Source organism: Bos indicus, chromosome 27, assembly GCF_029378745.1.
Source record: "Bos indicus isolate NIAB-ARS_2022 breed Sahiwal x Tharparkar chromosome 27, NIAB-ARS_B.indTharparkar_mat_pri_1.0, whole genome shotgun sequence".
Taxonomy (NCBI): Eukaryota; Metazoa; Chordata; class Mammalia; order Artiodactyla; family Bovidae; genus Bos; species Bos indicus.
This window is the reverse complement of record NC_091786.1, coordinates 31,790,199-31,804,618: the sequence shown is the minus strand read 5'-3', so window position 1 is coordinate 31,804,618 and position 14,420 is coordinate 31,790,199. Positions and strand designations below refer to the sequence as shown.

At 39.0% G+C, this 14,420-nt stretch overlaps 1 long non-coding RNA gene across 1 annotated transcript in view; it reads right to left on the bottom strand.

The window, feature by feature from the left end:
* Positions 1-2,197: 2,197 nt before the first annotated feature.
* Positions 2,198-14,420, bottom strand: part of LOC139180112 (uncharacterized) — a 78,487-nt gene continuing 66,264 nt past the window's right edge. The window contains exon 3 of the long non-coding RNA XR_011564428.1: positions 2,198-4,313. This is a non-coding gene — a long non-coding RNA (uncharacterized lncRNA). The remainder of the gene's footprint in view (positions 4,314-14,420) is intronic.

The following is a 14,420-nucleotide window of genomic DNA, read 5'->3' as shown; positions in this document are numbered from 1 at the left end:
TGCTTTAACACTTTCTTTGACTAACACATACAATTTCTGGAAATCAAGTGAGGACATCAGGCAGGCTGGGTTCTCAAGCAGGAAAAAGGATGAAAACTCCATCCTTTAAAAGTCTCAGTTGAAGTAAATATTTCTGGCTAAGTCATTAGAGCACAAAACAATCAGATACACATACACATGCAAAACAAGCGGGAGAGGGTGAGATGATTTGGGAGAATGGCATTGAAACATGTACAATATCATGTATGAAACGAGTTGCCAGTCCAGGTTCGATGCACGATACTGGATGCTTGGGGCTGGTGCACTGGGACGACCCCGAGGGATGGTATGGGGAGGGAGGAGGGAGGAGGGTTCAGGATGGGGAACACAGGTATACCTGTGGTGGATTCATTTTGATATTTGGCAAAACTAATACAATATTGTAAAGTTTAAAAATAAGATAAAATTAAAAAAAAAAACACACAAATACTTTGGGACAAGGTGAGTTTGAAGAATTTAAAGGGTTGACTTTTAGGGTATTTTCAAATTGATCCAATTTTATTATGTGTTAGAACATACAACAATTTGGATTAGAGGGGCAAAGTGAAAATCTTTGAAGTTTAAATAATTCACAGCAACAAACTGAAATTAAGATTAGTAATAGAAGTTTCAAAAGCATTTTATACTTCTTAGAAAAGTTTATTCTTTTAAATAGTTTGGAGCTTTTGGTACCATTTAATAAACATATATATAAATGTTTTAAAGCAAATACAAAACATAAGGTAATATGAAGTAAATTAGAGCTAGAATTATTCCATTTCCCAGCAATTCTGCATCAGTTTAGTATGATTTAACAAATTTGTCAAAGAAAAGTATTAACTCAAAACAAACAAAAAATTTGATTACAGGAAATCTCAGGATAGAAAGAGTAATCAAATAATAGAATATGTAGCTTAAACATCGTTTTTATCTTTCCAACACAATATAGTATTGCTTTCAAAATCAGTTGGAAAATGCTTCCCTTTTTCCTCCTTTTCTTGCTCTCATTTCATAGTTAAATCAAGCGCCTGCTTCACTGGACATAATATTTCAATTTCTCTGACAGGTCTGCCAAATATGGTTGCTGCTCTGAGATTTTGCCTTTTGCCAACCAGGTGGTGATGACTTTAACAACATCAGTTCAGTTCAGTCAGTCGCTCAGTCATGTCTGACTCTTTGTGACCCCATGGACTGCAGCATGCCAGGCTTCCCTGTTCATCACCAACTCCTGGAGCTTACTCAAACTCATGTCCTTCCAAGTCAGTGATGCCATCCAACCATCTCATCCTCTGTCGTCCCCTTCTCATCCTGCCTTCAATCTTTCCCAGCATCAGGGTCTTTTCCACTGAGTTAGTTCCTTGCATCAGGTGGCCAAAGTATTGGAGTTTCAGCTTCAGCATCAGTTCTTCCAATGAACATTCAGGACTGATTTCCTTTAGGATGGACTGGTTTGAGCTCTTTTCTGCCCAAGGGACTCTCCAGAATCGTCTCCAACACCACAGTTCAAAACATCAGTTCTTCAGTGCTCAGCTTATCCTCGCATTTAAAAAGATCATATCTCTCGCAAGGCTCCTGATGGTTCCTCACTCATCCACACAACACTTAAGGAGAGAAGAGGGGGTTTGACTAATAATGTCTTGACTAGAGAGAGTAGAGACCCATGTGGATAAAGATGGCGGAGAAAGACAACGCAATGGAATGTCATGAAGCAAAGCCACCATAGAGTCAAAAATGCTGACATATTTCCAAGGTCAAAGTTATACTTCTAGGGAATTTCCTAGTGGTCCAGTTGTTAGGACTCAGTACTTTCACTGCAAGGGTCAGGTTCAATCCCTGGTATGGGAACTAAGATACCACAGCTATGTGATATGGTCAAAAAAAAAAAAAAAAGGAAAAAATATGAAAAAAATTATAAATATATTGCCTCTAAAATCCCCATAATCATTTGGGAATATAAAGGGAGATTCATAGTATATCATTTCTAATTTGTTATCCAAGTTTTCTTGAAGGTATCTAAAAAGCCCTTTGCCCTTCTTGAATTCTTGCCTTTAAGGAAGCAGGCTGATTCCTTCCTGAGACCACAGACATAGCCTCATTTAACCCTTAAAGTAAATAACCCTGGCACCAGGACTTGCAGAAAATTTACAGCGTACAAAGGACAGTTTTCTGGGCTGAGCTACTTAAGTGCCAAGGTATGGGCAACAACAATGAATAAATTTGCTCAATTTTTGACACTGCAAATTAGTAAGAATTATAGAGTATTGATAAGCACCTATTGTCATGCAAAGATAGACATATATTTGGGTGTATTAGTTCAGTTCAGTTCAGTCGCTCAGTCGTGTCCGACTCTTTGCAACCCCATGAACTGCAGCACGGCAGGCCTCCCTGTCCATCACCAACTCCCGGAGTTTACCCAAACTCATGTCCATTAAGTTGGTGATGTCATCCAACAGTTTCATCCTCTGTCATCCCCTTCTCCTCCTGCCTTCAATCTTTCCCAGCATCAGGGTCTTTTCAAATGAGTCAGCTCTTCACATCAGGTGGCCAAAATATCGGAGTTTCAGCTTCAACATCAGTCCTTCCAATGAACATTCAGGACTGATTTCCTTTAGCATGGACTGGTTGGATCTCCTTGAGTATATGCATATTCATTTTTAAAATTTGCACTTGTTTGTTTTTGGATTTCTTATGAATTAAAAGACTACTTAAAAAAAATAAAAAGAGACTGGTTTTCATTCCTGAATGAGGATTTTTTTCTACTTGTTTATCAGGGAAAAGAAAGTCACGATCTTCTTTTTCCATGTTATCAACATGTATCGAGAATTCTGTGTTGGGAGCTAGGAAAGCAGGTGTGGGTGGAAAGGGACAGAAGGAGGGCTCAGTATCCTCTATAATAAACTAAGCTACTACAAGCAAGTTTCTTCTGGCCCACACTCACAAAAGAAATAATACTTTCAACCCCCAGGTTTTATAGTCATAGAACAACAACAAAAACCTATTACATAGCACCAAATCCAACCATGTCATTTTTCCATGTAAATAAGTGTTTTATTTCAGATACTGTTGTATTTACAGAAAATATTCAATAATAGTCTACAGAGTTCCCCTATACCCTGCACTTACCCTTACCCTATTATTAACATCTTACTATAGTCCATTTTCACAAATAATGAACCAATACCATTTCTTCACTAACTTCCTTTTTTTTTAATTGCATTAATGTTTCTCTAACCTCCTCCTTCTGTTCCAAGATCCCACCTAATATATCACATTATCTTTATTTATGTTGCCTCATGCTCTTCTTGATTATGACAGTTTCTCCTTTTTCATGACCCTGACAGTTTCAGGGAATACCGGCTAAGGTGTTTCATAGTATGTCTCTCAATTCGGGTTTCTCTCAAGAGGTTTTGGAAGACAGCGAGGTAAAGTGCCCTCACATCACATCGTATCAAGGGTACCAACATGACTTGATGTTGGTACCAACATGACTCATCCAGGATAATCTTAACCTTGATCATAACTAGTAGTGTCTGGAAGGCTTCTCCACTCGAAAGATACGTTTATGTTCTGCTTTTCATAGTGCAATCTTTGGAAGCAAGTTACAAAGTGCATCCTGCATTTAAAGGGTGAGGAGTTAGGTCCCACCTCCTCGAGGGTGGAGAATTCATACAAATCATTTAGAATTCTTCTATATGCATGATTTGTCTTTTATTCCCAATTTATTTATTCAATTATTCATTTATATCATACCAATTTATGGACAGTATAACCTTTGGGTTATGCTTTGAGTGATAGTCCTGTACCATATTACATATTTTGTGGCTCTAATCGCTCTAATTTTGGTCACTGGGAGTGCTTCCAGTTGACTTCGGTGGCATATCACCTTTTTAGGTCTTTCTGACTTTCGGGCACTATTTCCTACCTCAGGCCTGATATCGAAGTTTTTCTAAGTAACACTGGCTCCTTTCATTGGAGATTGGTATTAGAAACCATGATATGAGACTAGCAAAAATTTAATTTTCTCAATTACATAACTGAAGCCCAGAGAATTTAAGGGATTGTCTCAATGTCCAAAGGTGACTAGCTGCAAAATGAACACTGGAACACCAGTATCTTCATACCTGAGTCACTAATCTTGCCACTGACACAACTCTGCCTGTCCTCTCGTATTTCAGGATGTGCAGCCTTCATGAGGATATAAATGAAAGAATACGACCTGGCTTCCTGTGGTCTAGACATTCCAAGTGTCCTGCAGTTACACACATCTTTATTTATGTGGGCTTTTGAAGCCTTCCCTGAAAAAGAAAATGAAAGCAAGGGAAATAGTTATCTTAATAATGACAAAGGGATAAATGAAGGGTCATTTCCCCAGGAAGAGTAAGGTTTAGAGTACATAGAGAGCATCAGTTGCATCTTTTATGCTCAGAAAATCCAGTGTGATATATTTGTGCACACGGCTTATCACTTCAAGATCCCCACTAGTTTGTCACACCCCTTTCAGACACATGCCCTTAAAGCCATGCAAATCCGGAGTGTGTATACTTGTGCACAGATCTATGAAGGGCAAAAATGGCCCTTTAGGCTGGACATTTGAAATCCGTTATAAAATTTTTAAAGAGTAGTGTGTATTGTTTTCTTTGGGGGAAATATGTAGCATATTTTTTCCTGTGGTCTTTGTGAGGTACACAGTTTAGTACATTAAGCATTATCAAAAACTTTGACCATGTTCTTTGGTACCAGAGCATGAACATGGCACACATCTCCTGTTATCTTCTTATACGCTATATATCATATAGCCCAATTTATATTTTCAAAGTCTGTAGATCATTTTAATATTGTGCCTTGGGCATATTTTTTTTTTTTTTTTTACCTATACATGATGTGTTCCCAGTAGACTCCATGCATTCAATAAATGGTAATGCTGATAACTGCTGCTAGTTATTCACTAAGACTGTTCCACCATTATGGGAGATGCAAAGATCAATAGGGCCCAGATCCTATTGATAAAATGGTATCCTAACATAAATTTTACTGCTGACCTCTAACAGCTCCTAGTACAATACAGTATACACAACAGGCATTAAGAAAGTAATCATTATTCAGCAAATTAAGTCAATCCATAAACTAATGGGCTTTAGGAGTTTTCACTGATAATTGTTTCAAATAAAGTATTTACACCAAAATGGGTCAACAATGCAACTTCTGTGTTAGGAAAGCTTTTTAATAATCATTAAATATTTGTAAATTAACAACTTGTAACTAACTTAGTTACTAACAACTTGTAACTAGCAAGTCCTTAGTTATTAACAAGTTGTTAGTAAGTAACAACTTGTAACCAGCAAGTCCGTCATTTACTAACAACTAACAAACCTTAATTCTGTAAATTAACAACTTTGCCCATAACCCCATGAAGACTTCCTCCCTGTTTAGCTCATAAGGGAAGAAGTAGTGAGAATAGCTCTGAGGTACCATTTTCTTGAATGTTTACACTTGTTGATCATCTTGATCATTCTCAATAGCGCAGAAGGCCTAAACCACTCGAGTATTATTGTTCTCCTAAAATGAAGTTTCTGTTGTTCAGTAGCTAAGTCATGTCTGACTCCTTGCGACCCCATGGACTGCAGCATGCCAGGGTTCCCTGTCCTTCACCATCTCCCAGAGTTTGCTCAAACTCATGTCCATTGAGTTGGTGATGCCATCTAAACCATCTCATCCTCTGCTGCCCCCTTCTCCTTCTGTACTGAACCTTTCCCAGCATCAGGGTCTTTTTCAATGGGTTGGCTCTTCACATCAGGTGGCCAAAATATTGGAGTTTCAGCTTCAGCATCAGTCCTTCCAATGAATATTCAGGACTGATTTCCTTTAGGATGGACTGGTAGGATCTCCTTGCAGTCCAAGGGACTCTCTACAGCCTTCTCCAACACCACAGTTCAAAAGCATCAATTCTTCAGCGCTCAGCTTTCTTTATAGTCCAACTCCCACATCCATACATGACTACTGGAAAAATCATAGCTTTGACTAGATGGACCTTTGTCAACAAAGTGATATCTCTGCTTTTTAAAAATCTGTTTTGAATCAGTTCTAATGAGGTAGATTAAACTGGAGCCTATTATACAGAGTGAAGTAAGCCAGAAAGAAAAACACCAATACAGTATTCTAATGCATATATATGGAACTTAGAAAGATGGTAATGATAACCCTGTATGCGAGACAGCAAAAGAGACACAAATGTATAGAACAGTCTTTTGGACTCTGTGGGAGAGGGCAAGGGTGGGATGATTTGGGAGAATGGCATTGAAACATGTATAATATCATATGTGAAACGAATTGCCAGTCCAGGTTCGATGCATGATACAGGATGCTTGGGACTGGTGCACTGGGATGACCCAGAGGGATGGTATGGGGAGGGAGGTAGGAGGGGGGTTCAGGATGGGGAACACACGTACACCTGTGGCGGATTCATGGCAATGTATGGCAAAACCAATACAATATTGTGAAGTAATTAGCTTCCAATTAAAATAAATAAATTTATATTAAAAAATAAAAATAAAACTGTTTAGGTTTGTCATAGCTTTTCTTCCAAGCAGCAGGCGTCTTTTAATTTCATGGCTTCAGTCACCATCCACAGTGATTTTGGAGCCCAAGAAAATACAATCTGCCACTGTTTCAGACTATAATTTAAATATACAACTTTAAAAGTAATTTATTAATTATTCTAATTTAATACATGAAAAAGTATTTAACACACTTTTGAAATTTGTGTACATTGTTCATATTCTAAAATGTCAGGACTTTCTACATTTTATTATTTTTAATTTTATTTTAAATTGATATTTTTATGTCGTTGCAATTAACACAAATGTATGATGTGTATACCAACTATTGGTCTTGCAGCAATCAATCAATTGCTTGTATCAAATGCGGAATGCAGCAAAAGTCTCTCAGCAGTTAGAATAACCACATTTTTACTTACATTTATATTAACACTTGTAGGTATATAACTCATGTATATTAACTCATATCTATGTATATAATTTACTGGAACACTATCTGAAAGAAAACAGATATAGCTAAGACTTATAACAGTAAGTCATTACATTTTTGTCATTTTAAGTTAGTACTAAAGTTAATCGATATTAAAGGCAATATCTTCACAGAGCTTTTTAGATGCCAAAATAGACACATTTCATCTTTTTTCCTGATTCATGTAAATTGCATCAATGTATACCCTATCTGAAGCAATTTATCCCCTATTTCAAATGTACAAAGATTGCTATTACTTTCACAACCGTTTTTAGTCTCTCTGCAACCTTTATAATGAGTAGCTGTGTTTGGAAAGTAGCAGATATATATTAGCACACGAAAGGAACTCTTTCAGCAAGTCTGCATAAACCTTCAACCATACACCTGAAAAACCTGGTTGGATTTGATGTACATGTAGGCTGGTGTTCAAGTAATGAACACTGCATCTTATCAAAAGTCTCTCAAACTCCCTGCTTTCTACCCTTAGAGGAAGAGAAAGTTTCTCAGAATTAATTTCTCAGCGAGGGAAAAAAAAAAAACCCCATATACTAAAAGTGGGCCTTACTTAATTTATTCTTGAATTTTGGCAAACTTTAACACTTTTCTTAATTCTTCCCCATACTTTTAAACATCCAAGTAAGCATCTTTGATTTTAGTTTAATTTCCTTATGAAAGTTCAAATTGGTTCTGTTTTCCTATTCTTTTTAAGAACTTCTTTGGTAGAACAACTGCATAAAAGGGGAGAGAGAGCGCGCGCGCGAGAGAAAAGGAGAGAGAGTGTGTGTGTGTGTGTGTGTGTGTGTGTGTGTGTGTCTCGCATACTCTTTGGGACTCTATGGACTGGAGCCTGCCATGCTCCATTTTCCATGGAATTTTCCAGGTAGCAATACTGGAGCAGGTTGCCTTTTCCTCCTCCAGGGCATCTTCCTGGCACAGGGATCAAACCTATGTCTCTTGTGTCTCCTGCATTGGCAACTTTACAACTACATCACCTGGGAAACCCTATATAAGAAGAGAATAAGATGCCCTAAACTTATCAAGGGCTTCCCAGGTGGCACTAGTGGTAAAGAACCCGCCTGCCAATATAGGAGACAGAAGAGACTCGGGTTCAATCCCTGGGTCAGGAAGATCCCCTGAAGGAGGAAGTGGTAACCCATTCCAGTATTCTTGCTTGGAGAATCCCATGGACAGAGAACACTGGTGGGCTACAGTCCATTGAGTTGCAAAGAGTCAGACCTAACTCCAGTGATGAGTCTAGGAGATAGAGATTACATGACCCCAAATGTCTAAAATACTCCTACCCGACACTTTCCTAAAGAAGTTTTCTAACTCTGAACTGAAAAATCAACCTAAGACTTCAGATTTATAAACATTAAAGTATCAGTGGGCTCAAAATGCCAGCACTGATCGTATACACCACATTTTTCTTCACTGGGTAGGTAATACAGCATCTCATTTTGATTTTGCAAAGAAAATTATGTGCAGCATGTTAGGGAATAAAATAGCACAGCAGAAAGGATTCTGAATAGTTCATCTGACTCCATTACTTTTCTCCACTTTAGCATTTTGAAAACCCTGGGACTACTCTGAACAACAGCATCCCATGTTCCCTTCCAGTCCATCACTGTGAATGCGGCAAGGAGGTACAGGCTTCATGAAACTTCACAGTGAGGTCGGGTTTTTTTGTATGTGTGCATACTTGTGCACATGCATCTGCACACACACACACACAGAGCTATCCTGCATAGACACCCAGCTCCTCTCATTTTTTATGGGATTGCCACACTCTTATTAGCACTAGCCACTGGGGCTGGGGGGGAACCTCTCTCACCTCTAGCTATCTACTTTGGTAAACCATAAGTTTGTTTTCTGTGTCTGTAAATCCATTTCCATTTTGTAAATAAGCTCATTTGTATTTTTTTAAGATGCCACATATAAGTGATATCACGTGGCATTTGTCATTCTTTGACTTATTTCACTGAGTATGATAATCTTTGGGTCCGTCTATGTTGCTGTAAATGGCATCATTTCATTAACTTTTGTTCTGAGTAATATTCCACTGTATACATGTACCACATCTTCTTTACCCATTCATCTGTCAGTGGACACTTAGGTTGCTTCCATGTCTTGGCTATTGTAAATAGTGCTGCCATGAACCCTGAGATGTATCTTTTCAAGTTAGAATCTTCTCCAGATATATGCCCAGAAGTGAAACTGTAGGATCATCGTATAACATTTTTTTAAGGAACCTCCTCTCTGTTCTCCATAGAGGCTGCACCAATTTCCTTCCCTCATTTTTTACGTTCACTCAGGTGCTGACCACAGGCTGCCGTAAATGACAGATGATGCTAACTTTCAGCAGATGTCTTTCTGACCCCAAAGACAATGGAAATGACAAATAATAACTTTGTAATTACCTTAACTTCAACCAAAGCATAAGCTGAAAAATCACCAGATGACAACTACAGGGAACATGTGCGACCAACTCCCCCATTAAGCATGTTTAAGAGTCCCCCGTGCTGTGAAGCTCAGGAGCCATGCCAAGAGAGCGGGGAAGGCAGCCCAACAGGCACCCAACCATAAATCTTCCCGGCCCCGTGATAAACAAACACGATTTTAGCATCTGCACACACAGCTGACGAGAAATGGAGAAATGAAGATTAAATGGGAACTAGGGCACGGTCAGAGCCTGGAGTTTTACAGCGCGTTGGGACAGATAAAAGTCCTCTAATTAAAAATACATTTGAAGTGCTCTCATTCTCCTTTCTCTTAAGTTTGAGTCTGGTCCTTGAGGAGAAACAATAGGGAAGGCAAAAACGGCAAACAGAATTCTGAACTGATGAGAGGAGGACTTGGCTTCTGCTGATGTTCTTGGCTTGGGAAGTGGGTTAGACAGTGATTGTGAAAGGCAGCGAGCCACTGCTGACCTTGACCAATGTATAGTTAGTTGTCTGGGCTTCGCGCTTTGAGAACACAGGGACTGATAAGCGTGGAGCGATTTTTTTTTTTTTTTTTAAGAATGTTAAGCTTGTTTGAACTAAGCTTTGAATAAACATCCAAAAGTCCACTTGTTTAGTGGGACTAAAAATCCTGACCAGGTGTCTACTCTGAGATGGAGGTTGGCCAATCCCCACGTAGAAACAATTCTCACTTGTAATGGTTAATTTTATGTGCTATCCTGATTGGGTCACGGTGTGCCCAGTTATTTGTTCTATCACTATTCTAGGTTATTTCTCTTAGGCTTAAACGGGGAAACTGAGTAAAGCAGATGGTCTTTCTAATATGGGTGGACAACATCCAATTAGCTGAAGTCCTGAATAGAACAAAAATGGGAAATCCTCCTGTAAGCAAGAGAAATATCTTTTCTGTCTGATGGCCTTCAGACTAGGACATCAGCATTTTTCTTGCCTTTGCTTAAATCGAAAGATCAGCTCCCCCTGGGTTTTGAGCCCGCCGGCCTCCAGACTGGAACTAGACCATCAGTTTTTCTGGTTCTCTGGCTTGCTGACTCACCCTGAAGATTCTGGGAGTTGCCAGTTTTCAAATCTTACGATTGATTTTCTCCCTATAATGTCCTCCCACTGATACTAGTTATCCCCCTTGGAGTTCTAACAGCATTAACTCTATGAAGACAATTGTGATCACTTTCTCCAGGCTAACCATCTCCATGTGATGCAACCATTCCTCATTAGACATTTTTGCGATTGTTTCCCCCTCACCGTCACTCTTCTGTAAATGTCCTACATCCCATTTAGAGTGTGGTACAGAGTCTTCTTTAGGTACAGAGGTACATTATCACCTCCTGAATTCAAATACTTTATATCCACTTACGCAATGTACTTTGGCATCAGTCTTTTTGATGATTATATTTCTGACCCACATTTGTGTAAATTCTTCTGCTAAACCATCTTTTTCTTTATGCACTAAGATTCTTTTAAAGTACAGAAACTTAAGTGATAGTTACAATTCTTAGCTATAAGCTGCTTTCCTTTGGATCGACATTTCTAGACCAAATCTTTCACCAATTCAATCACCTCCTGGGCTGTTCACAGTTACCTTCTGGGTATAAGGGCAGGAATTAATGTTTGTTTTGTTCACTGCTATATGTCTAGTGCCTTTGGCACCCAGGAAGCAGCTTCTCTGCAAATATTTTTAAACACATAAATAACTGAATCTAAAGGGGATATGTTCAAATACAGTCTGACCCCCTTACCTCACTTCCTATATACCTTCTCAGGAAAGTGGTACCACCATCTGCACGGGTACCAAAGTCACAAATCTGAGTGTCACCCTGTATCTCTGTTCTACCTCACTTCACATATCCAATTAGATCTGAAGGAACACTGACTGATTTCTCTCCAAGAGTCTTTCAGATCGATCCTTTTGCTCTTTCTCACCATCGGTGACTTAGTGTAGGTCCTCATCTTCTCCTTATTGATCTTTTTCAATAGTCCCCTAAATAGATGGGTGACTCCATTCTTGTCCACACTTTTTAAAATCCATCCAGTCTTCATACTTCCATCGGTGCTCTCTTTCTGAAAAATGCAAACCTGTCTAAAGCACAATTCTACCCGAAGGCCTCTCCCCATGATGGCCACAATGAAGTCCAAGTCCTCGGCAAGGCATTCATCATTCCAAGCTCTTTATTGGTCTGAGCATCGTCTATGTTCCCGGCTTCACTCTTCATCACTTCCCCACCGTGTGCCTTACGGAGCAAGCACACTCTCCCCTCTGTCCTATCCCTGTGTTTCTTGCCTTTTGTTTCTTCTCTATATCTATACAGTTGACTACCATTCACTAAACCATTCAAGCGGTGGCTGCTGGTCATCCCCAGGCTAGGTGAGATACCCTGTCTGCACTCACAGAACACCTGTGCCAACACTGACTGTGCACAACCATAATAAAGTGTGATAAGGGCCCTCACTCATGCTTGATTCTAAAATTGTATGAATTTGTGTCCTCAGTGCTCATCTCAGTTTTCAGGCCATAATAAGTTCTCAGTTGAATGAAGCAGGTGGCAAAGTTGAGAAAGGAAAAGGACCAAGAGGGAGGGATATATTCCAGAAAAGTGACCCCTGTGAACAAAGGCACAGGGTAAGAGAACATTGCTTGTGTCTCAGGGAGGGGGAACCAGGCACACAGAGCTCACGAAGGGAAGTGAGGAGCAGAGGGCTGGAAAATAAAGTTGTTCTTTATGAGTGTCTAAGGTCAGTGAGCTGCCTCTTGGCCATCCTGCTGACCCAGTGTTCTGCTTCTAGTCTTCCAGCAAGCAATAAATTATACACATGATAACCAACTTTCTTCGGAGGGTCCCATGTCTCACATTTTGCACTGTCTCTCCTTCATCAGCAGTAACACACAAACCTGCTGAGTTCAGCACATATTATCTTGTTAGCAAGGTTTTCCCTTCACCGCTATCTCTTTGCAACTCAATCTCTCTAATGCTGACTGCTAAAATGGCTTGAGGTCCAGATGTAGACTCAACGTCTGAGTCAGGAGCTCTAAAATCTGTGCCAGCGTTGTGGAAATGTGCTGGCAGCTGTGATAATGATTTATCTCCAGCACGTTTACTGGAACATGCCAAAACCCTGAATAAAAATAACTCACATTTGTAGAGTACTTTCCTTGTAGCAGGTATTGTTCTAAATCTTCTGCATGTATTAACTCACAAAATTCCTATGAGATGTATACCCTTATTATCCCCACTTTACAGATAAAGTCATTGAGGCACAGAGAAGTTGAGAATATTCTACAGGGTCATCCAGTAGACAAGAGTTGGAATTAGAATTTTTTGTTGTTGGAATTTGAATTTTTTTTTTTTTTTGAATTAGGCTTTTCTATTTTTTTTATTTTATTTTTTAACTTTACAATATTGTATTGGTTTTGCCATATATCAAAATGAATCCACCACAGGTATACATGTGTTCCCCATCCTGAACCTTCCTCCTTCCTCCCTCCCCATACCATCCCTCTGGGTCATCCCAGTGCACCAGCCCCAAGCATCCAGTATTGTGCATCAAACCTGGACTGGTGACTCGTTTCATATATGATATTATACATGTTTTAATGTCATTCTCCCAAATCATCCCACCCTCTCCCTCTCCCACAGAGTCCAAAAGACTGTTCTATACATCAGTGTCTCTTTTGCTGTCTCGAATACAGGGTTATTGTTACCATCTTTCTAAATTCCATATATATGAGTTAGTATACTGTATTGGTGTTTTTCCTTCTGGCTTACTTCACTCTGTATAATAGGCTCCAGTTTCATCCACCTCATTAGAACTGATTCAAATGTATTCTTTTTAATGGCTTTTATAAATGATGCTCCAGAATCTATGAACTTAATGATTCTCCTATGGTTGTTCTTCAAAATAGGCAAGAAATTCAGGACTGAAAAAGAGAATACAGCTTTTAATATTGACTTTGCAAAAAGTATATGATTTTGGTTAAGTCAGAACTCCATGAAAATTAATTTATTTTCAGTACCATGCCAAAATTTGTGTAGAAGAGCAGGCTTCAAACAGTTTTACTTCCACAGCCTCATATATAAATTTTAAAAATTTACTGTGTCCCCTTGCACATTTTAAAAGCATATCTAGATTTTCAATAATATATTTGCAAAAATACTTTCTAGTATTTTTTAAATATAGATTTTCATTTATTTATTTACTTTTAGATTTTTAAATTAAATGTTTCTATTATTTATTAAATATAGGCACTTCAGGTCTCTTCCAGTTACTGTTTGTATGGTACATTTTGTTCCTTTCTTAAAATTCCAACCTGTCTATACCTCTGAATCTAAACTATGTCTACTGTACAGAAAATCATCATTAAATCTTTTTTTATTGAAGTATAGTTGGTTTACAATGTTGTCGTAGATTCAGGCATATAGTTGCTGCTGCTGCTGCTGCTAAGTCGCTTCAGTCGTGTCCGACTCTGTGCGACCCCATAGACAGCAGCCCACCAGGCTTCCCCATCCCTGGGATTCTCCAGGCAAGAACATTGGAGTAGGTTGCCATTTCCTTCTCCAATGCATGAAGGTGAAAAGTGAAAGTGAAGTCGCTCAGTTGTGTCCGACTCTAGCGACCCCGTGGACTGCAGCCCACCAGGCTCCTCCGTCCATGGGATTTTCTAGGCAAAAGTACTGGAGTGGGGTGCCATTGCCTTCTCCACAGGCATATAGTAAGTATCATTAAATCCAGTCTTTTCTTATGTAGACTGATCATTTATATGTTTAATTGAAGTCTTTAGTGCATTCATACTTAATACAATTATTGACATTGTTGGATTTATGGCTGTCATTTTGCAACTTGTTTTCTGTATGTTTCATGTATTTTTTTCCCTTTACCACCGCTTTTTGTGTTAAACCAATATTTTTT